The sequence below is a fragment of the Lynx rufus genome, unplaced genomic scaffold, assembly GCF_022079265.1.
Source record: "Lynx rufus isolate CCGP_SWC_20201006 ecotype Redwood Valley unplaced genomic scaffold, mLynRuf1.p SCAF_8, whole genome shotgun sequence".
NCBI classification, from domain to species: Eukaryota; Metazoa; Chordata; class Mammalia; order Carnivora; family Felidae; genus Lynx; species Lynx rufus.
In genome coordinates, this window is record NW_025814896.1 from 71,952,170 (window position 1) to 71,979,741 (window position 27,572).

Sequence of the window (27,572 nt, forward strand, 5' to 3'; positions counted from 1 at the left end):
GAGAGAGGGAGAGAGTGAATCCCAAGCAGTCTTGGCACTGTTAGTGTGGAGCCCAATACAGGCTAGATGTGGGGCTCAAAGAAGGGCTCAAATTCACAATCCATGAGATCATGACCTGAAATCAAGCGTCAGTCGCTTACCTGACTGAGCCACCCAGGTGCCCCCTCCTTTTTCCTTAGCTTCTTTTATCTTATTAATCTTTAAGTCCTATCAATCACATCTTAAATATTCCTTGCATTTGTCCCTTCCCCTCCATTTCCATCTGAATTTGTTCTTATCCCCTCTCATGTAGACTATTGTAATAACCTCAAAATGTCTCCATGGCTCTAAACCTCTCCATCTCCAATTTATCCACTCCCCATACTAAGAATTATGATTCAAAAACACAAATCAGATCCCATTATTCCACTTCTTAAAACCTTCTAATATTTATACATTGCCTGGTCCATGGCATTCATATTTATGTATACACAAAGCCCTTTGTGGTCTGTTGTCTTGTAGACTTCTCAGCTGCACTTCTGCTCATGTCACTTAGTGCCCCTAGAGTGAGCACATTGTGCTGCTTCACACCTACTCGTTGTGCACATGCTTCTCACTCTGAAATTGCCCCCTCCCTACTGCTCACCCACAGTCAGACTCCTACTCTCATTCACAATTAGCCTAAACACTCCCTGCACAAGGCCCTGGGTGGAAAGTGCCTGTATGCTGGGTGGTCTCTGGATCTTCCTTCCCTTAGTCTCCATTTAGCCATTATCACATGCAGTCCTTTGTTTACTGGTCAAGTTTTATAATAGACTGTATGTTCCTTTAGGAAAAAACATGCATCTTTATATGTCCTGAACTCAGCTCAGTACCTGGGACATAGTCGGCAATCAAAAAAGTGTTAAATATATGAAGGGATAAATAGATGCATAGATTTTGGCTTTAAAATAATTCTGCATATCTCCTCCTTTTGCTGTAGTAGGAACAATAGTTTGAGAATATCTTAGAGAGTTCTTAGTTTTCTTTGCCCATTAGATTAAAAAAGTTATGGCATTTTATTTTTTTTAAAGTTTCTATATTTACTTTGAGGGAGACACAGAGAGAGAGAGAGCTCAAGCAGAGGAGGGGCAGAGAGAGAAGGAGACAGAGAATCCCAAGCAGACTCCAGGTTCGCAGCACAAAGCCCGACGCAGGGCTCCAATCCACAAATGGTGATATCATGTCCTGAGCCGAAATCAAGAGTTAGACATTTAACTGATTGAGTCACCCAGTTGCCCCCCAAGTTATGGCACTTTAAACAGGTGGGGAGCAATGATCTGGGTAAGGACTGAGGGCTGGCAATGTTAGATTTCTTTTGCTTATTTGTACTTTTATGGATGATTAAAAATTATTTTCTAGTGTCTTGCATGTCCAAAGAGAGACAAAAGTGATTGATGTTAAATAGTTTTTCTTTGATTAGAATTTAAAAGATTCTTCAGCTTTTCTGAGAAAATATTTATTTTTCAATGTAGATATAAAAGCGAAACCTGTATTTTTTGAATAATCTGTATAAAATTTTTCTGTTCGATACAGTAACCTATATCTAGGTTGGTCTGAAAATTGTTTTTTATTTTAGGCAATTCAGAACTTACAAGTCATATAATGACCCATTTCCTCGGTTTCTGGGACTTGGCACCATAACACACTCTGGGAGGTGAAGTGGGGGGTAGTGTTGGGGGGGTGGAGGGGGTGAGGGGGCCAGTTGTTTTTATTGAATAAAAAATATCAATATACTAAAAGCTTAACTATTTCAAACAACACATGTAAGGGTTTGGTTAGACCTGACTCAAATGAAAATGAAATAAACTAATTTTGATTCAAAAGCTTCAGACTTTGCCTAGTTGTGAAATACAGGTTCTGGAGGTTGTAGCCATAGCAACCAGCAATGAGCGAACTAAGCTTTGAGTGCCCTTGTCCTCCATCACTGTCAGGTTATATATCCCCTATCTAGAGGAATGGTATTGGCAAGTTGGTAGTGAGAAATCACCAATTGAATCATTTACCACCATTAAAGCCATATTTTGTATAATTAACTAATGGTTATAATTCTTAGGTAACCTCCTATCAGATTAAAAATTGGAACTATTTCTAATAGAAAACCCAAAGCTTTTGGTTTTTGGTTTCCTTTTTGTGTTAGGGAGCAGTTATAGTCTTACCATAAACAGTGTCCTGTCATTTACCTCTTTTACCCATGCTTTGATGACTCCCTCAACAACCCCACACGATAAGTTTCAACATGCTAAGAGAAAATTGATGGCACAGTGCTTTGCTCAATGTAGGGACGGGACCTGTGGGGGGAAGGGGGAGGGGGACACACATCCCATTCAGGGGATTGCCTGAAACTCCTTTGAATAAAGATTAGATCTGCTGCCCCTGAAAGGCTCCCAAAAGCTGGTAATGGCTTCTGAAACAGAATTTTTGTTTGGACTTTTCAAAGCCTTCTTATTACTTATTTTCTACCATTCACAACCCTCTTCACTCTAATCCCTACAATCAGCATACAATGAACTCTTATGGTTTGGTTTTTAACATTTCTTAATGATAAGGAAGGTAGGAAATAATTTTGGAAATATTAGAAAAGTAGAATAATAGTAATATTGTAATAATTTCCAGAACTTAATGTAAGACTTTGTGCTGAATACTTTATATACTACTTAGTTCTTTAATTTTCAGCAATCAAATAAAATATTATTATCTCCATATTACAAATTAGAAAATTCAGTCTTAGGAAGGTTTAACAACTGTTACGAGGTCAACAACTGGCATGTGTAGTTCTAGAACTAGAACTTGAACCCAGACTTTTCTGGCTCCAAAGTCTAGGGTTCTTAACCTCTCTCTTGCCTCCCATCTGCAGATCTTTAGGGAGTTTAGCTGTCAGATTGATGTTAACATGACACTTTTCAATAATTCTTTTTGGATTCTTATTTTCATGTTTATAAATTTAGTAAATATTTATTGAATGCCTACTATGTGTCATAAATACTATGTATTTTAGGCATTTGGAACATTGTGAACAAGAGAGATTAGCACCCTTATGGATCCTGTGATTTAAAACAGGACAAAATTCAAATAGAAAAACTAGCAAACAAAATTATTAGAGGTAGTGATTTATATTCTGATGGAACAAAAGTGACAGAATGTGTCTTGAATTATGGATATATAATTGTGCGGGTGGGCTATTTAAGAAGATGAGGCTGTTAGGGAGTAACTACTTATGAAGAAAACATTTTTCCTAAAATTGAGTTACGAGAGATGGGCATCCCACTGTGGATTAGGTTAGAAGACCAACCACGAAGAAGTTCTGAAACACACCTAGCATGTTTCAGAAATTGAAAGAAAGTCAGTATATTTAGGCAAAGTGAGAAATGAAAACAGAATGGTACAATCTAAGACTGGGGAAGCAGACAGGAGTTAGATCATGTGGGATAATGCAGACCCTGAGAAAAAGATTAGATTTTATTTAAAATGCAAAGGGGAAAATTTAGAATATATTCAGCAAAAAAGTGACATGATCTGATATGCCTGTAAAACAATCTCTGTGACTATTGGGTGGAGAGTGGATTGTTAAGCAAAGGACAAGAAGAGGGAGATCTGTGAAGATGTGTAAAGAAATTCTTAGTGTGATCTGGATTAGAAGTGATTTGGGTGTGGATTAGGTTGATGATAGTGGCACTGGAAAAAACTGGACAGATTCATAATATGTTTTGAGAGCACTACCAATAGGTCTTGCTGGTAGATTGGATATAGAAGTATGAAGTAGGGAGGGATTAAGGGCAATTATTGATTAAGGGCAACTCTGCAGTTGGGACTTGAGTGGCCAGATGGATGAATGTGAAATTTACAGAAATGTGGACAACTGAACAAGAAACAAGTTATCGAATTGGGGATAATCAAGAGCTTCATTTTAGGATTAAATCCAAATTCTTTAGCCTGGTACCCACCTATGTGTTTTTATGTCTAGTTAAGTGCTGCCCATGTAGCAGTATTTAATAAATGTTTATTGGATTGACATGTGGAAAAGTTAATGGGCTTACCTAGTTTTCCTCAAACTCAAGTGAAATCATTCATTGAGCAAAGCTTACTGATTCAAGAATAGTATTGCCCCATTTTTAGAAAAGGTCAATTCTGCCCCATTAATCACTAAATAGGCATAATCACTTATACTCTAAATTGTAAAATTGCCTTCTCATAATTCACCAGACTTCTGCAAAACCCCTATTAACCCACTGCGAGAAATATTCACTTCCTAAGTGAATACAATATTTGTATATCAGCCAGAGCTAGAGAATCCCATTGTCACTTTATGAAAATTAGCTTTCTTTTCCCTTGAGGTAAATTGCACATTCTTGCAAATAATATAAAATGTGACCTATGTTCCATATGATAAGGGAAATATCTCCAATCATCCAGATTGCTCAACAAGACAGACTTATTTTTTTTCACTCATATTTTAATTGCTGTAATGTCAGCCTCAGAGCTCATTAAGTTTTTTAAGGCACCATATCTTGGGTGTAAAATATTTTTATTGAGAAAATGAATTTTTCCCTGCCTTGAGAATAGCTCCCTAATTAGAAAGCACATACCATTAGTGCAAGTAGATCACATTAAACACACACTCTGATGAATTGATAATTCATCTCAATCTCAAGTTATAATCATTTTATTACCTTTCTACAAAAAAAGAGAGAGAGAGAGAAAGAAAGAAAGAAAGAAAGAAAGAAAGAAAGAAAGAAAGAGAAACCTCTAGTGAAAGGAGAAAATCACTAAGATATTTTGAAAAATTGGACTGTTCTTGGCTCACTGAAGTCTCCTGAGCAATCATGGTTGCCTAGATGGTTTATAATAATTTGATAATTTTCCCTGATTCTGTCAGCAGACAGTCAGCATTTGAACCTGCTGCCTCCAACCTACCACCCTACCAAGACTATTACATAACTGTTTAAAAATTATTTTGCTGTAATCTCAAAAAATTTTAACTGCTTTAAAGATGCTGCAATAAAAGTTACATCTGTCATCATTGAAATATCCTCCATTTATTCTAGACATTTTGGTGATTATATGAAGAGCATGGACTATATCTTACCACAGACGCTGAATAGCACCAGCAGAGAATGATCGTCTGCTGTTGTCACAGAATCAGCAGTTTAAGGCAGCATATAATACATTAGCTTTCAAATTTTCTTCATTAGAAACTCTCCAAGTTTAATTTACTCAACTGTATGGAGGTTAAAGATGTGCTGGTAAAGCACTCATCATTAACAGTGATTATTCATCATCACTCTTGAGTAGGCAAATTCTACTTTTGGAGATTTTCTCTGCTAAGGAGAATTAATGGGAGCTGGGAAATCACAGTGGGAAACTCCAGGCCACAAGTCTAAAGCTAGGGGCTTAAAAATGGAGAGGAACTTAGGAGTATCTCTCAGGTAGGCAGAGTTGTCTCATTTTCAAAAAGGAGAGGCAAGAAGGGAAGCAAGAGTAACCAAGAAGCTTTATTGTTTCCCTTAGCTTGACCCTCTGGTTTCATCCTGAATGTAGGCCCTAGACCTACCTTTTTAAAACAAACAAGCACAATATTCACTTTCGAAACCTTGAATTGTAACTTCTGCCTAATTGAGATACAAATCATCCATAATTCAGGAATGTATTCACAAGGACCTGAGCCATCCCTTTGTCATCACCAAGAAAGATAACACCCCAGTGTCACATTCTCTCTGCCAAGGTAGGAGTTCAACTCTGATTATCAGCAATTAATACTGTTGGCTTAATTACACTGACCAAACTTCTACTTTTTGGAGATTTTTATTTGGAAGATTTGAAGAATGTGTCTTAGGCATTTACCTTAATAAAAGCTGCAGTCTTAATTAAGATATGGATCTAGAATATTGCTGTCTACTCTTCTAAGCAGTTGAGAGGAATCTGTAAGGCAAGCATCAGTCTTTCAAAGTGGATCCTTTTGACCATTTGCATGAAGATCATATGTATAATTAATAAAATGCAAATTTATGGAATATGCCAGAAAATTAAACTAAGCTTAAATTATTTGGGCATGGGATCTCAGAATGCCTTAAATTCCTCACTTCTTTCATTTACACACTAAAATCTGAGTATAACACTGTTCAGGGAGTAATTACAGTAAGCTTCATAATAAAAAGTAGAATATGAGAAAAGTCTTGAAAATATAATTTGAAACAATGAAATGGAGAATTTTAATTTATTTTTATAGTTATAAAAGCATAGAGGTAGAGGTCTTCAAGATATATTGTACTGAAAAAAAGATATATTGTACTGAGTCAGGAAAGTAATGGTAAATCATTTGATTTCTCTTCCTGTCTTTGTGCAGCTTTTCCCATAAAGAACCTCATCAACTGAAAATGTATTGTTCTGTTAACATTTTCTATTGAAGAAATTCCAGAATTTTTCTCACTTGTTCATCAGAACATTCAATGATGAATTATGTTTAGCAGTGCCTCTTTGTATATCATTCTGAAGTTCTAAGTGCAACAAAAATTTATCCCTTCTTATTCTAGACACTGGGTTGTGGGAAACTAATGTTACAGGAGAAAAAGAAAACTCTTCCCTTTCACATTTATTCTTCTAAGAAAAAAATACACTTAAAAATTATATATTTGTTTATCCTTTAATTTCTGAAATAAGGAAAATGGTGTCCTAAAGCAGATCCTTGAAAATTGCCACCGATCAACTGACTCTCAGCACATTGATTTGGTTAATTTTGGGAGCCCCTTCTCTGGAAAATGTTTTCTTTCTCTTTATCCTCTCATCCCTATTATTAACAATGTTCATCTCTTTAAAATTTATTCTGAAAGAAAGCTCTGTTGCAGCTATTTACATTAGATAGTGTCAATTTATAATATCACTTGTTTCTTTCTGATACTTGCACTTTAGGAAAATTTCCATTATGGAATACAATTTCCACCACTAATAAAAAGGTGGAAATCATTCTGGTAGCAGGAAGGCCTTTCTGGTGCCTCTACAATTTACTTGTTTCCTCCTACCACACCACCCTCTCTAAAACAAATCTTTCAGGGCGCCTGGGTGGCTCAGTTGGTTGAGCGTCTGACTTCGGCTCATGTCATGATCTCGTGGTCCGTGATTTCGAGCCCCGTGTCGGGCTCTGTGCTGACAGCTCAGAGCCTGGAGCCTGTTTCGGATTCTGTGTCTCCCTCTCTCTCTGACCCTCCCCCGTTCATGCTCTGTCTCTCTCTGTCTCAAAAATAAATAAATGTTAAAAAAAAATTAAAAAAAAATAAAACAAATCTTTCCCTGAGAACAACTGTACATCCCAGGCCCTTCTCCTTGGCACAAAGAAAGTGGCTCCCTCCTGGTAACCAATATGGAAAACCATGAAGGGAAATGACAATAAACAGCCCTCCAGGTTGGAAATTTCAGTCTTCGTTTGCCCTATTCTCTTTCCAATTTCCTAGCCACTATCTCAGGATGAAGTATTTGGATTTGAATGTAGACTTTCCCTGCCACAACTTCCTACTTGTGTGGACAAGAGAACCCTGGCATGGAATGTGGAACCCATGGATTATCTCTTACATGAATGAGTGCCAAGTATGAAATGACACATTATACAGGATAGAAAACTGAGAGACAAGAAGACTGCTAAAGAGATGGCTTCTCCACACACGTCTTCTGATAATTAACAATCACTGGGGGAATACAGGAAATCTTAAGTAGGTTGAATTGCTTTTTTGTTTTAATGTTCTCCTTGTTTGCATCTGCCTTGGTGTGGAAAGCCCCACTCTGTGTGTGAAGCTCCACTGCAGCCTTCAGTCCAGTTAAAGGCTCAGTGAGGGACCAAAACTTAAAGTGCTCAAACATAGCCTTTGATTTTTAGGAGTGGAGAAGCAGGGACTCTATAACACACACAGATGGGGAGAAACACTGTGACCTAAGACATTAAGGCAGCACGTGAGGTTTCTAGGACCCAGAAGGAGATATTGTGCATGCTCAGAGAAATGACCTTTGGATGTTTGCAGTGCTTACAAATTCCGTATTTATGTATGTATGTATGTATGTATGTATGTAAAAGTAAAATCCGTTTTACTGATTAATGTAATAAAATAACATACCTGGAGGCATTATGGGACTCTGTGTGGCTGTTGCATAGAGGGATAGGGTGAGAAGTAAGTACTGAGGGAATCCAGACCAGAGGCTCTTGGGAGGTTATCAGAGAAAATGCGATGACATGAGCTCTGTAGATGTAATGGAATAAGCACAGTAACAAAATTTTGCATCTGGCCAGGACCTGAGAAGTTAGGATGCAGAGGTGGATCAGTGGAAGCCTTTCTTGCCTGGCAGAGTCATACGTTTTTTCGTTTCTTTTTTTTTTTTTCCCCAAAGAAAAAACAAGGGCTATGAGTCAAGGGTGCTAGATCCAGAGAGTACTAAGAAAAAGGCATGGTTACTATTTACAAAGATACAGGGATATAGATGTAGAAACTAACATTACATTTAAATAGAATCCAAATCAATAAAACAATACAGAGTACTATGAGGTCCAGAGGGAATGTGAGAAACTGTCAAGTATAGTCAGGAAACAATTGCTAGGAAAGGAAAGATTTTAGCTGGGATTTGAAGTGTGAATAAAGATTTTCCAGGGGCAAAAAAATGGAGAAATAGCAGTTGAAACTGAGGAAACAGCACACTCAAGGGTATGTTGTGCAAGAGAATATTTTGTTTAGGTAACACTGAATATTTCATTTATGGGGAGAAGACAGAAATGGATTGAGAGAGAAATAGAGAGGAAGATGAGGCACACCAGCAGATATCTAGGAGTGCAAGAGATGTCAGGAGTTCTATACTTGATGAGTGTTGGCAGAAGTGATAGATGCAGGATGTGGATGTACATGTCAGGAGGTCAAGAAGCAACACCAGCCATGTGAAATCTGAGGTGAATTTAATTCTGAAATGCAGCTCTGGCCATCACATTCTTCTCTGCTATTCACTAAGACTCCAAATCACGGAAACTAAATCCAGATTGTTAAAAAGCAAGTTCCTGCATATATTTTTTGGATAAGATGATTTTAGTATGGGAATTCGCCAAATCACCAAAATCTATTGCACTTTTATTATGCACATGGTGTGATACTGTGCACAATTGGTATGCGAAGTACTTGTCCTTCAGTAGCTTATAATCAAGCTAGGAAGAAATTCATGCACTTCAATTATTCTAAGAGTGTAGCATGTTCATGTCTCAGCAGAGTGAACCAAGGGCCTGTTAGGTACAAAGCAAGTAGGCCAAATGTTTGGAATTCCCACACTAAGTGAAGTAGGGAGGAGCATCTGGTGGCTCAGTCAGTTAAGCATCTGACTCTTGATTTAAGCTCAGATCATGATCACACACTTTGTGAGTTTGAGCCCCACCTGAGTCTCTGTGCTGATCAAGGTGCGGGGCCTGCTTGGGATTCTCTCTCTCTCTCTTTGTCTCTGTCCCCCTCCCCCCCCCCCCGCTTTCAAAATACAGTTAGGGAAACAAAAATAATATAAAAACAGGGAGGGGGCAAAACATAAGAGACTCATAAATATGGAGAACAGAGGGTTACAGGAGGGGGTGTGGAGGGGGAATGGGCTAAATGGGTAAGGGGCACTAAGAAATCTACTCCTGAAATCATTGTTGCACTATAAGCTAACTAATTTGGATGTAAATTTAAAAAATAAATAAATAAACTTAAATAAATAAATAAATAAATAAACTTAAAAAAAAGGTGAAGTAAAGATTCTTGTCTAATTTAGAAAAGTCTCTAAAATTTCTCCAAAGACACCAGATAATTTTCTGTGTCAGAGCCATACTGAGTTCAAGTTTACCTGGCACTAAAATTTTGACTCTATCCCTTAATGTGGGCTGCCTCAAATCAAGTAGAATATAAATATTTGCAATATGAAGAAACTGAATTTTCCTTATGCTCCTTCCTGTTTAAAGAGTACTATGAGGACTTATCTAGAAGTAAGGGGACTCCAGGTGCAGAGATATCTGTAAAGAAAGGCTATCTGAGTGCCAAAATCCTCAACCGGTGGCACATATCTTGGTGAGTTTACTATCATCCTGGATCTGCTCTTAGGAACTGGATCGAGAAAACAGATTGTCTTACCACTGTTACTCCACTCATAAGACACCAGTATAAAAGACACGAGGCCAAATGTTAAATTTATATTAGGCCACTAATCAAACTAGATATTCACTTCTGATGTGGACATCTTCTTTCCTCATCAAAAAGTTAGAGAAATCAAGCAGAAAGTTGCTTGTTAACAAAAGCTATGAGATGGATGAATTTCTAAATGTCTATCTAAAATACTGTCAAGATTAATTGTATTCATCCAGTAAGAATTATAGAATATCTTGATATAAAACTATCATATTTATATACTGCACTAGATCTTGAAGTAATCTGGAATCAAAAGACCCAACAACACAATTACTCTCCTCAGAAACTCTCAGTTTGCTGGCAGAAGCAGCAAAGAAATAGACAACTCATTTAATCATGGATGCACCTGAACAGCCCTTTACTCAAGATGGAAACAGGTGGGGAAAGTTACAGAGGCCTCCTGGAATATGCAACACCTGACTTACATCTTGAACAATGAGCAGAAATTCCCTGAAGGAGGAAGAAGGGATATAAGAGGAAATGGAGAATTCAGACAGAAACAACAGCTCAGCTAAAGACGAGGAACAAAGGATGGCTTGGAATTTGCACACTGTAAGTTTTTCAGTTTGGCGGGAGCACAATTTAAGTAGGTGTTGGGTGCGGAGTCATCGAGCTGGGTTAAATAACAAATAACACATTGTGCTTATTACATGGTGGATATTTATGGGAGGAAAGCAGAACAGACTTCGCAGGTAAGGGGTTCCTTTATCTTTCAGAGCCAAGTTTTACCGTGGGTTTTTTTTTTGTTGTTGTCGTGGCATTATGCATATATGTTAACATTGGTCATTCAAGTTTTATATTTGTTCAGTTATTTTGGTAATGCTATGTTTATGTTTTTTTGCATGTCATGTTTCCATTTCAAAAACTTTTTATATTTGTTATACAGTTGTTGGTAATAGGCTTTTTATTCACTGTAGTTTTAACACCTTTTTCATTATAATGGTATTTGTGATAAAAATTCTGTGTGGTTTTTTGTTGTTGTTTTTTTGAGATTTCATAATATTATGTCTAGATGTGGATGGTTCTTAAATTTATTACTCTTTGTTAAATTGAGCATCCATTTTGGCTTAAAAAAAAAAAAGTTCCAGAAAGTTATCAGCCACTAACTCTTTTTATTCTAAAACTCTTGATTAGATGTTATAGACCTTTTTACTCTATCCTTTATGTCTCTTTTATAGTTTTTTGTTTTGTTTTGTTTTTTGTTTTTCTAGCCTGGCTTCCGGGTAATTTATTAGATAAGTCCTAAGAGTTTTCTAACACTTGCTTTGGTTTCCTGCAATCTCTTTGTCTAATGTGTTCATTGAGCTTTAAATTATGATCATTTTTATTTCTAGATTTTGGTTTCTTTTCAAAACTGTTTTGGACATTTTACATGCTTGTACTTCACATTCTTATTTTCAGGCCCCTATTTTATTTCTTGGAACATATGAAACACAAGTTTTTAATTATGTGATGAATATAACATCTGTGTTTTTACGCTTTGATACTAATGACTATGGTTTCCACTGGGTTTGCTCTTGGCTTTTTATTTCCTTAGGAGTGTGTGATTATTGACTGTGTGGATATTCCTGGAAAATTTATTGGTTGAGATCTTTTAACACCTGCATCAAAAGTTGGTGCTCTAGAATGTATTTTCTAATAATTTGGACAAGTGCTTCAGAGTATTACCCTCGTGAGATAAACTTGATTTCAAATCTGGAATTAAAGGTTTCTTCTGCCTACCATCATAAGGGCCAGCTATGCTTATGTATTTTGAGGGGAGGTATTTTGTTTTTTTCTTTTCCTAACCTAGTGCTTAGATTTGAAATGGACATTTTTCATACTTCCACCTTGAGGAAGGACATAGATTTTTTTATGGTCATTCGTTAAACTGACAGGTGTTTTAGGGTACCAGTTAAATGTGGTGGTCTTGTGTTAGACTCTCCACTTCAGGAGGTTCCTAAACTAAGTCTCTTTGCATTTGAAACTCTCTACCCCCACCCATAAAGCATAGAAGCTAAAAATCAATACAAATTGTCAAGGCCTCTAAAGCAAAAGCCAACTTCAGTGCTCTGTTTACCTCTGTGGGTTCTATTTTTGCTAATATTTTGGTCGGAGAGGACTCTTTTATTATTATAGACCAGTAAATGCACTTAAAAATAGCCCTTAAAAACATTTTATATCAGACATTTTAAGTTATGAATGGGAACATTATTAGGGTGCCTAGCCCAATATATTGCCATCATTTGTACCACATGCCTTTTTATCTGTGGGTAGCTTATGGGTTTTTTTTGGTTTGGTACAGTTGGCCTTGGCAGAATTCCCATTTTCTTTAATATATCAACACAGGGTTAAAATCTTATCATAAAGAATACATCAGCTTTCTCCTTTGCCTTTCCTGTACTTGGTGAATATTGTAATATCAAACTGAGTCTAGAAATGAGGGAAAGAAGGCAGCATTATGATAATGGGTAGAAAAATTGGCTTATATTGAAAGTGAGGAAGAAATAAACTTTGGCATGGAGCTATTGCTCATTGAGTAGTCCTATAACAGAAGCATCTAATTGAGCTGAGTTTATTACTCTTCAGATATTCTAATAATAATTCTCTGGGAGAGGTGCCTGGATGGCTCAGTTGGTTCAGTGTCCAACTTCAGCTCAGATCATCATCTCATGGTCGGTGTATTCAAGCCCCACATCGGGCTCTGTGCTGACAGCTTGGAGCCTAGAGCCTGCTTCAGATTCTGTGTCTCCTTCCCTTTCTCTCTCTCTCTCTGCCCTTCCCCTGCTTGCACTCTGTCTTTTTCTCTCTCAAAAATAATAAGTAAACATTAAAAAAAGTAGTTTTCTAGTAGATAAAGAAGTTCTTGGTGGTCAGTTTTTGGAAGCGGTGAAAAAACCTAAGATAAAACAAGAGTTGGTCAGATCTTATTCTGTCATCCATGTAGACATGGCATCTGTAGTGTGATTTAGTAATGAGGGAGTTGTGGGCAGAAAGGTTGAGTCTTTTCTGTTGTGTGGATGAGCCGATATGCCACATTCTCTAACTGGAAAATTAAGGTCCTTCTATTTGGCCATTTGACCCTGTGGATTCAACAGAAACAATTCAAAGCACAATGATGCCATTATGGCTGACACTGTATAGGCCCAGTGGAACTAATGGAGGAGGGGGGAAGAATTGCTCCTCTTTAGAATTACAAATTAAATATGTATGAAATGTCCCCTACTCTAGCTTTACTTCCTCCTCAAAATCTGGCTCAGGGGAATATTTGGAAAATATAGATTTGACAAGTGAAACATAAATAACGTATTTAGTTTCTTGGTAGCTGAATATATTTTTGTTGTTAACCTAGAGCGATGCCAAAAGAGAAAATCAACTATTTAAGTACCCTGTGGGTAGCCTGCTCAGGAAAATGACAAAACAAAATAAATGGCCGTTTTCATATTGCTCCCTAGTGCAGCTAGAAAGGAATGGTATTATTTCTCGAGTCTGACATAAATACTGGATTTCCAGATTGCTAGATTTTATATGTGTATTTGCGAGTGTTAAATTTTTTGCAATGTTCTTCAGAAAATTAACAAATGAAAAGTGACTTAAAGATGCACAAGATCTACGTTTCAAATAAGTGACCTACATGGGGAAAAAGACCATATATTTCTGGAATTAATGTAATCATCACAGATGTTTTTTAAACAGCATTATATGGAACTTTTAAATGTTCACTGTTTTTCATTAAAACAGCAAGTAATCTGGATGAGTTATGTAGTTAATAGCTAATAAAATGAATTTTCATTAAATTATAATTCCCTGTAGAATGGAATATATTTGCAGACAGCAATCACAGAATACAGTAGTGGGACAGTTTTCTTACTATAAGCCAGAGAGATTTCATCTTTAAGGAAATCCAGCGGCTTCAATTGCATTGTAGTAGCCTATTCTTGGCTTGGTTAGAGGAGTTTCAAGTTGGCAGTCACTAAGATATTAAATACTCCCAGGATTGTAGGAATTATTAAGCTCAAAACACTAGATCTATTTTTAACGTTTATTTATTTTTGGGACAGAGAGAGACAGAGCATGAACGGGGGAGGGGCAGAGAGAGAGGGAGACACAGAATCGGAAACAGGCTCCAGGCTCCGAGCCATCAGCCCAGAGCCCGACGCGGGGCTCGAACTCACGGACCGCGAGATCGTGACCTGGCTGAAGTCGGACGCTTAACCGACTGCGCCACCCAGGCGCCCCACTAGATCTATTTTTAGAAGAAAACTTTTGTTACCGGTTTTGATTTGCTTACACAAAGATTAGTAAAATCTAGCTAAGCAGTGCATATGTTCATGGTTCACACACTTAATATACCTTGAAGCTAAATTGCAAGAGCTAGAACATGGTGCTAAACATAAAGTATAAAAACCTGATTTTAATTGTAGTTGTGCAACTAACAAGTTGTGCCATCTCTCAATCTTCAGGACTTGTCTGGGCTTCTGTTTCTTGATCTGTGAAGGAAGATCACACCAAAGGACTATTCTGTAAACTTGATAAAGATTAAGAAGTGCGCTATTAACTAAATGATTCAGTTGCAAAAGACAGAAACCCAGCTCAGTGTGGCTTTTACCGAAAAAAAAATTGATTTCCTGGTTAACTTGGTGGAAGGTACAGACGTAGACCAGCTCCAGGGGTGGCTGGATCCAAGGGCTGACTGGGGACCTCAACAGTCAACTTTTCCTTGCCCATTTCTTGCCTCGTAAATGCCTTCTAGTCCAGCTGTTTTCATGCATTAATTATGAAGTTCCAGATTTAATTATGCTACATAGAACAACGCCAGAGAAAGAAAACCTCTCCTTTCTAATGTTCCAACAAAATCCTAGAATTGATACTGACTTACCTGATTTGGGTCATGTGGCCAAGGAAATAAAATTCTCTAATTCCTTAGGCATGGGTTATGTCTCTGCCCTTAGGTTGAGGAGAGAAAAATGCCCCTTCTTGTCAAACCATGTGAACAGGATTACGTGGCTCCTATAAAAGAAAATTGAGGTTCTGTTACCTCAAATGGAAAGAGAAAAGGTATGCCTAGAAAGAAAAAGAGATACTCAGCACAGATCTTCCTTACTTGATAGAAAAATCAATCCTACTGATTTTAGATTGTTTTGACATTGAAACTACATTTTGCCATATTTTTGTAACTTAAGATAAATGTTTTTTTAAAAAACAATTAAGTGTAGAAGGAATGATAGTTTTAAAATCAACATTTGCAAACTTGAGTGTAATAATTTCTTCATTAATCATCAGCATAAGCTACAAGAAATTTAAACACAAAATGCCACATGGAAATTGAACTGGATCTTGGGTTTTAAAAAAATACTATAAAACTACTTTTTGGGGGTAATAAGGAAAACTTAATATGGGCTATATGTTAGTGATATTAGTGATGATGTTTTGCTTTGATGGCATTTGGTTATTGGGGAGCATGGCTGTATTACAGTATCTATACTGAAGCATTTGGAGGTGGGTGGCTAGGATCTGCAACTTACTTGAAAGGGTTAAGCAAAATAAACACAATACATATTTCTGTAAATACGTATGCACATAGGTATATCAACTAAAGATATAAAAGGGAAAAGTTACTGATATTTCATTTTTTAAACAACTTGGAATTGATTATGTTAACAATAAAAGTTATTAACATACTTTGGGGGTCCTATTATGAATCATATCACTCTAGTCCTTATATCCTTCTATATTCCTCTGTCCTTGTCCTATTCCCTCATCCAAAGAAAAACAAACAGTGCTGAGATATCTCTGTTGATGTTGACTCTCTATTGTCAATTCATTTCTTAGCCATGCCAGTGACTATTAGTATGCACGCAGTTATTTGCAGCTTCTATTCAATGAATGGTTCCGGAAGAATCAGTGAAATTAGGAATGATCCCCTCTGCTGCTATGTAACACTAATACTTATAATTTCTTGAATTCACTATATGAAGGCATAATGTTAGATGATCTAATACCCACAGGAAAGCTACGATGTAAATAAAAATTATTGCCCCAATACCTACCCTAGTCAAATCACCATCATCTGTCTCTTGCCTGAAACACTACTCTGGGCTCCCAACAGCTTCTACTGTTCCTGTGTAAAGTATCCTCTCTACAGAGGCTAGAGGCACATTCCATAGGTCAGAGACAGGAATTTCTGTCTGTAGTTAGAAAACGCTCAGCCTTGGTCAATGCCTGGCATATTGATGGTGTTAAATAAATACTGATTGAATAGATGGATGTCACTTAGCTCTTTCAAACATTTTAATGGCTTACCTTTGTACTTAAAATAACATGTTAAGCCCTTACCCTGGCTCACAAGACCTTGAATGAACTTTCTTTTGGCCTACCTGTCTTGTGTAGTATGCTGTTTCCACTTAATTCATATTAGCCTTCTCTGCCCAACCAAAGTAAGTTTGGTCTTGACTCCAGTTTTTGTTCTGTTTTTTTTTTTCTTTTTTGGTGGGAGGGGGGTTTGGTGGAGTATTCCCTCTGCTTGAAATCTTCTGTCTCCAGATCTTCCCTTGGTTGTCTCTTTTCATACATATCTCAAGTCAAATGGCTTTGCATTACAGAATCCTTCTTGACTACCATCCAATCTTAATTAGTGCTTCCAGCTAGATGCTATTGATGACATCACCCTCATTTGTTTTCTTCATAGCTCTGATGAATGCACTCTCTTTGAATGAGGAAATCATGGAGTATAGAGGTCAATAATGCATATTTGTGATGATTTGAACCCAAATACATGTTGCTATACTTTATGTATATTCATCTTCTAGATCAATTGATTCTTGTGTTCCAACCAATGCCAAGATTGGGTAATTTTCTTAGGGTATTTTCTCCGATTCTGTTTTTTGGAACGTAGTATATATATCCTCAGTTGTAGATTCAAGTAGAACAGTTAGAGAGAGAAATATTCTTAGCTTTGTTCGATTGAACCACCACTTTTTACAATTTTTCTGATTTTTCAGGCTGGCTTAGTCTATACCTTCTTTTGTTTTCTCTTGGGAAACAGTGAGAAAGCAAAAACTGGAATTAATATTCACCCTAGAACTTTAGTTTTAATGGATAACTCTGGGCAAAATTCCTTTTTAGGTATCTACCAAGCAGATCCCACAAAAATTCTGTCAGTTTACACGTGTTTAGAATCCTTTTTTCCTATTGAGATCTATGAAACGATAAAAATGTACTGTTAGATAGAAAGCATTACAGTTGTTTTTGTCACATAGATAAAGAAGGATAAGTTTATGTGATAAATTATATATTTAGTCAGAAGTCTAGACATTTGTAACATTTCAAAATCTCTTGACCTACATTAGTTTATAATGAGCTTAAAATATTCCAAAGGAGGTAGGCATTTGAAAATATCCCTCTTTAACAGATTACAACATTGAGGCACAGCTTGGTAAAAAGATACCTAAGGAACTCATCTATGCACTAATAGCCAACTAGTATACTCAGAGATGGAAATTAAGTCTCTTGATTCCTTACCCAGGATTATTCTTGTCATGGGAGATAGTTAAGAAAGTTAAAATAAATGAAAGTACTTTAAAAAGTCAACACAAAATCAGGGTATAGAAGTTTTATAACAAATATTTTGAATGAGGTGCAGAGGGAATAAATTTTCATGGTTTTTAAGCACCTAAAATGAACAATATAAATGGCCATATTATTAGGCATTTGAGAAGAATCCATTAAGGCAGAATGCTTATTAGAGTAAAGTCCTATGTTAAGTCTCACTTTGAACATTTGTGAAAACTGTACCCTTCCTGAACATCAGCTAAAGTACCTCTTTTCCTTGATTCACTGAAATCATAATTTAGACTTATGCAATAATTGAGTCTGAATAGAAGTAAATTTTACTCAGTTTGATTCTTCCAACAAATGATACATGTGGATGAAAACTCATAAATTCAGCTAATTATCTATACAGTTTTTCTTTCATAAATATTAAGCTTTCTGATGAAAATGATAATGAATCTAAAGATGAATTTATAAGTTAGAATGCCTTTAGCAAACTTGTGGCATGAAATAGAATTAATAAGAAAAGTTTACTTTTTAAGGGTGTGAGGAGTGTAGGCTTCCTCTGATCTTTCTGGAACTCCTTGTTGGTGGACCCAAACCTGAAGCTGGAGGTGAGGCCAGTCCCTTAAGGCAATGAGCAGGATAGGGAAGGTGAAGTAGACTTGCAAGGGCAGAGTGAAGGTGTCTAGCAGAGTGATATTGGTGATGATGAGGATGATGAAGCTAGTATTTGAGTAGTTGACATCTGTCTACCACTGTATTCACCACTTCATATCTCTCAACTCCATCCTCACAAATACCCAAGAAGTCAGCATTCCATTTCACAGATGAAATTTTGAGACTTTACTTGATATCTAGGGAATTTCTTACAGATGAATTTGTGATGATCCTCTTCCTTGGGACAGAGAGTCCACAAGGAAAGAAGAAACAAATGTCAACCTATGGCAGTGTGAATTCCCCCACAGAATTTTGTTATGATTATTTCTCTTGGAAAAAAATAAAAAAGCAATACAGATATATGTGTGGTTGAGTATAGATTTTAATATATGTAATAAAGTACAGATAAATTTTTTATAGTTTTCTAGACCTAACAATAAGAATACTCTGTGTCAAAATTTGCCAAGTGTTGTGTTACTGGATGCATGCAGCAGATAAGCTAATAAAGCTTAGTCTCACAGCCTATTGTGAATCTTGTGGTTAAGCCTTAGAAAGAGAAAAACCAAGGAGATAGTTGTTGGAAACAGCAACTTTAGAGGAATTAAACAGGTAAGGAGCCTGCCCTATTCATGTTTTTGAGACCTGAGACACAGTGTTTTTATACTGGCTCTTCTGGAATAGGAAAAGGGGATCCACATAATGTACCCATCCTCTGCTAACTCATGAACACCATCCAGCCTGGGAAAGCCCATGGGTGTGGTGATGATGATGAGTAGGGGGAAGGCAGGGAATTGGTGAGTGTTTTTTTTTTTTTCCTTGCTTTCAATATTCAACAAACAGGCTTTCCCTGCTTAATTTGTTAAGTGACTGAAATAAACATGGCTCAAATTGAACCACATTTGAAGGGCTAGAAAAGATCTGGATAAGATAACACAGAAACCTTTTTGTGGTACTTTGACAGGACGATTAGATTATAAATACTGGAAATGGATCTTGTACCCTTGTGTACTTTCAAAATCCATCTCCTTGCTACTTTATTCTCTTGATCTTGATCTTTCTTCATCTACACAAGGGAAGCCAAGTACAGTTAACAATATATTGCTGGTTTTCATATATTAATGGGAAAACTGGTCACTCCCTTTGTTTCACATGCTACCTCATTCTATCAGGATACATAAAATGGGTGTGAAAAAATAGCCCCATAGGGTACAGAATAGAATGACTTAGAAAGGAAATGGAAAAAAAATGTGGAGTTAGTGCTACCCATATCTAGAGACTTTATCAGAGACCTCTTTACCTCAAATCTATGTAAATAGCTTATATAAAGGTAGTAGTCATTCAAACACGATACTCAAGGACTGTGAAGAAGGTTCATGACTCAAAATTAACATAACCATATCAGATTTGTCTGTATCCATGCCAGGCAAGCTCCTGCCTTCTGTTTATTTTACTTCTCTATAAAATGGGTATAGACATCTTGAGGGCTTTTCTGAAGATTGATAAAGTAATTTGTAGAAAGGACTCTTAAATCCCCAGAGAAGGTTGCAATCAATTAATTATAGGTATTTTTTTCCATGGTTTATTTTACCACCTGAAAATTTGCTGGCCACATCACCATGGAAACATGTGTTCTAGTTTAGTGTTAGAGAAATGGAAGCGTGTCTTGCATTCGATTTTATTGATAGAACATTTTGGTTGAACTCCATGGAGAAATATAGACCATGAAAGAAATTATTGTTTTGCTAGAATCACACGTAGGGGATCTGCACCACTTTATGGGTCTCTTAGATATTCCCGTATAGCACAACAAACTTTCCCCACTCCTTTTTGAAAAAAGAATTAGACACTAATACTATAATATACCTATAGAATTTTCTCATCTCTTCTGTTCCTACTTGTCAAAATTAAAATACTTGCTATTGGGGTGCCTGGGTGGCTCAGTCAGTTAAGTGTCTGACTTCAGCTCAGGTCATGATTTCACAGTTCATGGGTTGGAGCCCGGCATTGAGCTCTGTGCTGATAGTTCAGAGCCTGGAGCGTGCTTCAGTTTCTGTCTCCCTTTCTCACTCTGCTGCTCCCCTCTCATGCTCTCTGTCTCTCTGTCTGTCTGTCTCTCTCTGTCTTTAAGTTGGGAAAAAAACTAAAAAAAAAAAACAAAAACTAAAAAAAATATATATATACTAGTTGCTATTAACTCTGCTCTGAATTCTTAAAGAGCTTAATATTGACAGTACTGTCCTAACTCATCTCTATAGAATGTTAGGTTTCTTCTAAATTATGCACTTATTTTTCCATGTATCCCAATGAATCTGCTTGCATTAAAAACAAATCAAAACAACTGATGAATGGAAAGGAGCCAGCTGATACTCAGCGTTCCTTGCTGGCTACAGTCTGAGCCACGAAGCATTACCCACAAAATGGGCTTTCTTCCTGGTGTCGTTCTCCTTCACGTTTCAGTTACTGAGTCAGTGAATATGGATCAGAGCTTGAAAAAAAAAAAAACCTGTGATTTGCTCAGAAAAACATTGCATTAAGTGCATCAGTGCTTTCCCCGCCTGAAAACACCTGTTAGGAGGCACAAATTTAGCTTCTCATTGTTGGCTTTCTTGAGTATCAGAGTTTATTATTTAACTGATGACTGGGAGAAATGAGCTCCTGTAACAATCTGACCACAAACTGAAGAAGGTTTTTATATTTATTATTTAAAATACCGCAGGATGGAAGGATCTGGGAGTGAAATGTTGACCTTTAGTCTTTGTCAGATAAGAAATGAATTCCAAGAATAATTTTAGAAACTTAGAAATGTTTTAGAACAAGACAATTATTCAGAAAAAAAATGTGTTTTAGATAGGAAATAGGAATTTGGTCAAGATAAAGAAAAAAGGATGGAATTTCTTTAGGAGTTTTATTGGAGAGATTAATTGAGATAAAATTACAGTTAATAAATACCCCAGTACACCATAATAGACACTAATGTACACTGTCCCATGTAGTACATAGTATCAGTTACTATATGGTAGCCTTCCCTAAGGTAATTTATTTCCTTACCTAAATGTGGACGTTGGAATGGATAATAGCTTCTTAAAATCCTCTAAAAAATTGCAAAGGATTTGAATGTTCTTGAACATATTATTTAATTATATCCTAGAATGGTATATTTCCAACTATGTAATCATATATTTTACTATCTGCAGATAGCTTAGTTTTTTCTGTTCCTCTACCACTGTTCCTTGCAATGGTATTCAAATCTGACTGCTCATTGGATTATCTAGAAAACATTTTTAAAACCTAGCTGAGCCTAGGCCCCAATACATATGTAATGAGTCAGAATCTTATATTGTAATGGAGACCTGAATGAGTAGCTGTATACTTAGAGACCTAAGTAAGTTCTTTGGTTTGGATTCTTCACCTGAACCATTAAATAAATGGACAAATGCTACCTAAGTCCTGTCAAAGGACACACACAATCAACGTTAAGGTAATCATTTCTTTTTTTTCTCTTTAATTTGATTTTTTTTTCATTTTATTAGAAGAAATTTTAATTCCATTATAGTTGAAATACAAAGTTATATTAGTTTCAGGGGTACAATATAGTGATTTAACAATTCTATGCATTACTCAGTGCTCATCATGATAAGTGTAATCTTTTTTGTGTGTGTGATACTTTTATTTGCCGTGGTTACTGTTTCTGTCAAATTGGTTTCCATACACCAAGTGCTCATCCCAAAAGGTGCCCTTCTCAATACCCTTCACCTACCCTTCTCTCCCTCCTACCCCCCATCTACCCTAGTTTGTTCTCAGTCTTTAAGAGTCTCTTCTCTTATGCTTTGGCTCCCTCCCTGTTTTTTTGTTTTTCCTTCCCCTCCCCCATGGTCTTCTGTTAAGTTTCTCAGGATCCACATAAGAGTGAAAACATATGTTATCTGTCTTTCTCTGTGTGGCTTATTTCACTTAGCATCACACTCTCCAGTTCCATCCACGTTGCTACAAAAGGCCATATTTCATTCTTTCTCATTGCCAAGTCGTATTCCACTGTGTATATAAACCACAATTTCTTTATCCATTCATCAGTTGGTGGACATTTAGGCTCTTTCCATAATTTGGCTATTAGTGAAAGTGCTGCTATAAACTTTGGGGTACAAGTAACCCTATGCATCAGCACCCCTGTATCCCTTGGGTAAATTCCTAGCAGTGCTATTGCTGGGTCATAGGGTAGGTCTATTTTTAATTTTTTGAGGAACCTCCACACTGTTTTCCAGAGCAGCTGCACCAGTTTGCATTCCCACCAACAGTGCAAGAGGGTTCCCATTTCTCCACATCCTCGCCAGCATCTATAGTCTCCTGTTTTGTTCATTTTAGCCACTCTGACTGGCGTGAGGTGATATCTGAGTGTGGTCTTGATTTGTATTTCCCTGATGAGGAGCGACGTTGAGCATCTTTTCATGTGCCTGTTGGCCATCCGGATGTCTTCTTTAGAGAAGTGTCTATTCATTCTATTCATGTTTTCTGCCCATTTCTTCCCTGGATTATTTGTTTTTCGGGTATGGAGTTTGGTGAGCTCTTTATAGATTTTGGATACTAGCCCTTTGTCCGATATGTCATTTGCAAATATCTTTTCCCATTCCGTTGGTTGCCTTTTAGTTTTGTTGGTTGTTTCCTTCACTGTGCAGAAGCTTTTTATCTTCACTAGGTCCCAATAGTTCATTTTTGCTTTTAATTCCTTTGCCTTTGGGGATGTGTCAAGTAAGAAATTGCTGCGGCTGAGGTCAGAGAGGTTTTTCCCTGCTTTCTCCTCTACGGTTTTGATGGTTTCCCATCTCACATTCAGGTCCTTTATCCATTTTGAGTTTGTTTTTGTGAATGGTGTAAAAAGTGGTCTAGTATCATCCTTGTGCATGTTGCTGTCCAGTTCTCCTAGCACCATTTGTTAAAGAGATTGTCTTTTTTCCATTGGATATTCCTTCCTGCTTTGTCAAAGATTAGTTGGTCATACTTTTGTGGGTCTAGTTCTGGGGTTTCTATTCTACTCCATTGGTCTATGTGTCTGTTTTTGTGCCAATACCATGGTGTCTTGATGATTACAGCTTTGTAGTAGAGGCTAACGTCTGGGATTGTGATGCCTCCCTCTTTGGTCATCTTCAAAATTACTTTGGGTATTTGGGGCCTTTTGTGGTTCCATACAAACTTTAGGATTGCTTGTTCTAGCTTGGAGAAGAATGCTGGTGCAATTTTGGTTGGGATTGCATTGAATGTGTAGATTGCTTTGGGTCGTATTGACATTTTAACAATATTTATTCTTCCAATCCATGAGCACGGAATGTTTTTCCATTTCTTTATATCTTCTTCGATTTCCTTCATAAGCTTTCTGTAGTTTTCAGCATACAGATCTTTTACATCTTTGGTTAGGTTTATTCCTAGGTATTTTATGCTTCTTGGCACAATTGTGAATGGGATCAGTTTCTTTGTCTTTCTGTTCCTTCATTATTAGTGTATAAAACTGCAACTGATCTGTACATTGATTTTGTATCCTGCAACTTTGCTGAATTCATGGATCAGTTCTAGCAGACTTTTGGTGGAGTCTATTGGGTTTTCCATGCATAATATCATGTCATCTGCAAAAAGTGAAAGCTTAACTTCATCTTTGCCAATTTTGATGCCTTTGAATTCCTTCCGTTGTCTGATTGCTGATGCTAGAACTTCGAACACTATGTTAAACAACAGCAGTGAGAGTGGACATCCCTATCGTGTTCCTGATCTCAGGGGGAAAGCTCTCAGTTTTTCCCCATTGAGTTTTTCCCCTGATATTAGCTGTGGGCTTTTCATAAATGGCTTTTATGATGTTTAAGTATGTTCCTTCTATCCCGACTTTCTCAAGGGTTTTTATTAAGAAAAGATGATATATTTTGTCAAATGCTTTTTCTGCATCGATTGACAGGATCATATGGTTCTTATCTTTTCTTTTATTAATGTGATGTATCATATTGATTTTGTGAATGTTGAACCAGCCCTGCAGCCCAGGAATGAATCCCACTTGATCATGGTGTACAATTCTTTTTATATGCTCTTGATTCGATTTGCTAGTATCTTGAGAATGTTTGCATCCATATTCATCAGGGATATTGGCCTGTAGTTCTTTTTTTTTTTTTTTTTTTTTTTTTTTTTTTTTTTTTTTTTTTTTTTTACTGGGTCTCTGGTTTAGGAATCAAAGTAATGCTGGCTTCATAGAATGAGTCTGGAAGTTTTCCTTCCCTTTCTATTTTTTTGGAACAGCTTGAGAAGGATAGGTATTATCTCTGCTTTAAATGTCTGGTAGAATTCTCCTGGGAAGCCATCTGGCCCTGGACTCTCATTTGTTGGGAGATTTTTGATAACTGATTCAATTTCTTCACTGGTTATGGGTCTGTTCAAGCTTTCTACTTCTTCCTGGTTGAGTTTTGGAAGTGTGTGGGTGCTTAGGAATTTGTCCATTTCTTCCAGGTTGTCCATTTTTTTGGCATATAATTTTTCATAGTATTCCCTGATAATTGCTTGTATTTCTGAGGGATTGGTTGTAATAATTCCATTTTCATTCATGATTTTATCTATTTGGGTCCTCTCCCTTTTCTTTTGGAGAAGCATGGCTAGAGGTTTATCAATTTTGTTTATTTTTTCAAAAAACCAACTCTTGGTTTCATTGATCTGCTCTACAGTTTTTTTAGATTCTATATTGTTTATTTCTGCTCTGATCTTTATTATTTCTCTTCTTCTGCTGGGTTTGGGGTGTCTTTGCTGTTCTGCTTTTATTTTCTTCAGGTGTGCTGTTAGATTTTGTACCTGGGATTTTTCTTGTTTGTTGAGATAGGCCTGGATTGCAATGTATTTTCCTCTCAGGACTGCCTTCGCTGCGTCCCAAAGCATTTGGATTGTTGTATTTTCATTTTCATTTGTTTCCATATATTTCTTAATTTCTTCTCTAATTGCCTGGTTGACCCACTCATTCTTTAGTAGGGTGTTCTTTAACTTCCATGCTTTTGGAGGTTTCCCAGACTTTTTCCTGTGGTTGATTTCAAGCTTCATAGCATTGTGGTCTGAAAGTATGCATGGTATGACCTCAGTTCTTGTATACTTATGAAGGGCTGTTTTGTGAGCCAGTATGTGATCTAACTTGGAGAATGTTCCAAGTGCACTTGAGAAGAAAGTATATTCTGTTGCTTTAGGATGCAGAGTTCTAAATGTGTCTGTCAAGTCCATCTGATCCAATGTATCATTCAGGGCCCTTGTTTGTTTATTGATCCTGTGTCTAGATGATCTATCCATTGTTGTAAGTGGAGTATTAAGGTCTCCTGCCATTACCACATTCTATGATAAGTGTAATCTTAATCCCCTTCAACTGTCTAAACCATCTGTCTGCCTACCTTCCCTTTGGAACCATCAGTTGATTCTGTATAGTTAAGAGTCTGTTTCTTGGGTTGCCTCCCTCTGTTTTTTTATTCTCTTTGCTTGTCTGTTTCTCTCTTAAATTCTATTGGTGTGAAAACCTATTTATCCTTATGTGTCTAATTTGACTTAGCATTATAGTCTCTAGATCCATCCATATTGCTGCAAGTGGCAAAATTTCATTCTTTTTAATGGCCAAATAATACTCCAGTGTGTGTGTGTGTGTGTGTGTGTGTGTGTGTGTGTGTGTGTGTGTACACACCACATCACTTGGGCTGCTTCCATAATTTGGATGTTGTAAATGTGCTGCTGTAAACATAGGGGTGCATATATCTTTTCAAATGAGTGTTTCCATGTTCTTTGGGTAAATTTCCAGTACTAGATTTGCTGTGTCATAAGGTAGTTATGAGTAGTTGTACTTTTAATTTTTTTAAGGACTCTCCATACTGTTTTCTACAGTGCCTATAGGCATTCCCATCATAAGTACAAGAGGGTTCCTTTTTCTCCATGTCCTTGCCAACTCTTGTTTCTTCTGTTACTGATTTTAGCCTTTCTGACAAGTGTGAGGTGATACCTCATCATGGTTTTCCTTTTCATTTCCCTGATAATGAGTGCTGTTAAACTTCTTTTCATGTATCTGTTGGCCATCTATATGTCTTGAGAAATATTTTTGTCTTCTGACCATTTTTAATTGAATTATTTATTTTTGAGGTGTTGAGTTCTATAAGTTCTTTCTATATTTTGGATATTAACCCTTTCTTGGGTATGTCCTTTTCAAATATACTCTCTCATTCTATAGGTTGCCTTATAGCTTTGTTGATTTTTTTTCCTTCATTGTGCAGAAGTTTTTATTTTGATGTAGTCACAATAGTTTTCTTTTTTTTAATGTTTCCCTTGCCTCAGAAGATCTATCTAGAAAAATGCTGCTATGGTAACACACATTGCCTGTGTTCTAGGGTTTTAATGATTTCGGGTCTCACATTTAGGTCTTTAATCTGTTTTTATACTTATTTAAGTGTATGGTATAAAAAGTGGTCCAGTGTCATTTTTTGGCATGTAGCCGTCCAGTTTCCCTGACACCATTTGTTGAAGAAACTTTTCCCACTGCCTATTACTTACCTTGTTGAATATTAAGCAACCATATTTATGTGGATTTTTTCTTGAGCTGTCTATTCTGTTCCATTGATCTGTGTCTGATCTATGCCAGAGCCATACTGTTTTGATTACTATACCTTTGTACTATATCTTGAAATCTGTAATTTGATCTCTCCAGTTTTGTTCCTGTTTTTCAAGATTTCTTTGGATATTTGGGGTCTTTTTTGATTGCATACAAATTTTAGAATTATTTGTTCTAGTTCTGTGAAAAATTATTTTTGATTAATTGTAATTGGGATTGTCTTTTTAATTTCTTTCTGCTATTTCATGATGAGTGTATACAAACACAACAGAATTTCTATATTTTGATTTTGGTTTTTTTTGTATCCTCTGACCTTACTGAATCTGAATTCATGTATCAGATCTAGTACTGTCTTGGTGGAGTCGTTGGGGTTGTCTGTATATTGTATTGTGTCATCAACAAACAGTGAAAGTTTTGCTTCTTCCTTACCAATTTATTTGCTTTTTATTCATTTTATTTATTTTCTTGTCTGATTATTGTAGCTACAACTTCTAGTACTAGGTTGAATAAAAGTGGTGAGAGTGGACATCCTTATTTATAATCTTAGTGGAAAGAATCTGTTTTTCAACACTGAGAATGTTATCTGTGGGTTTTTCATA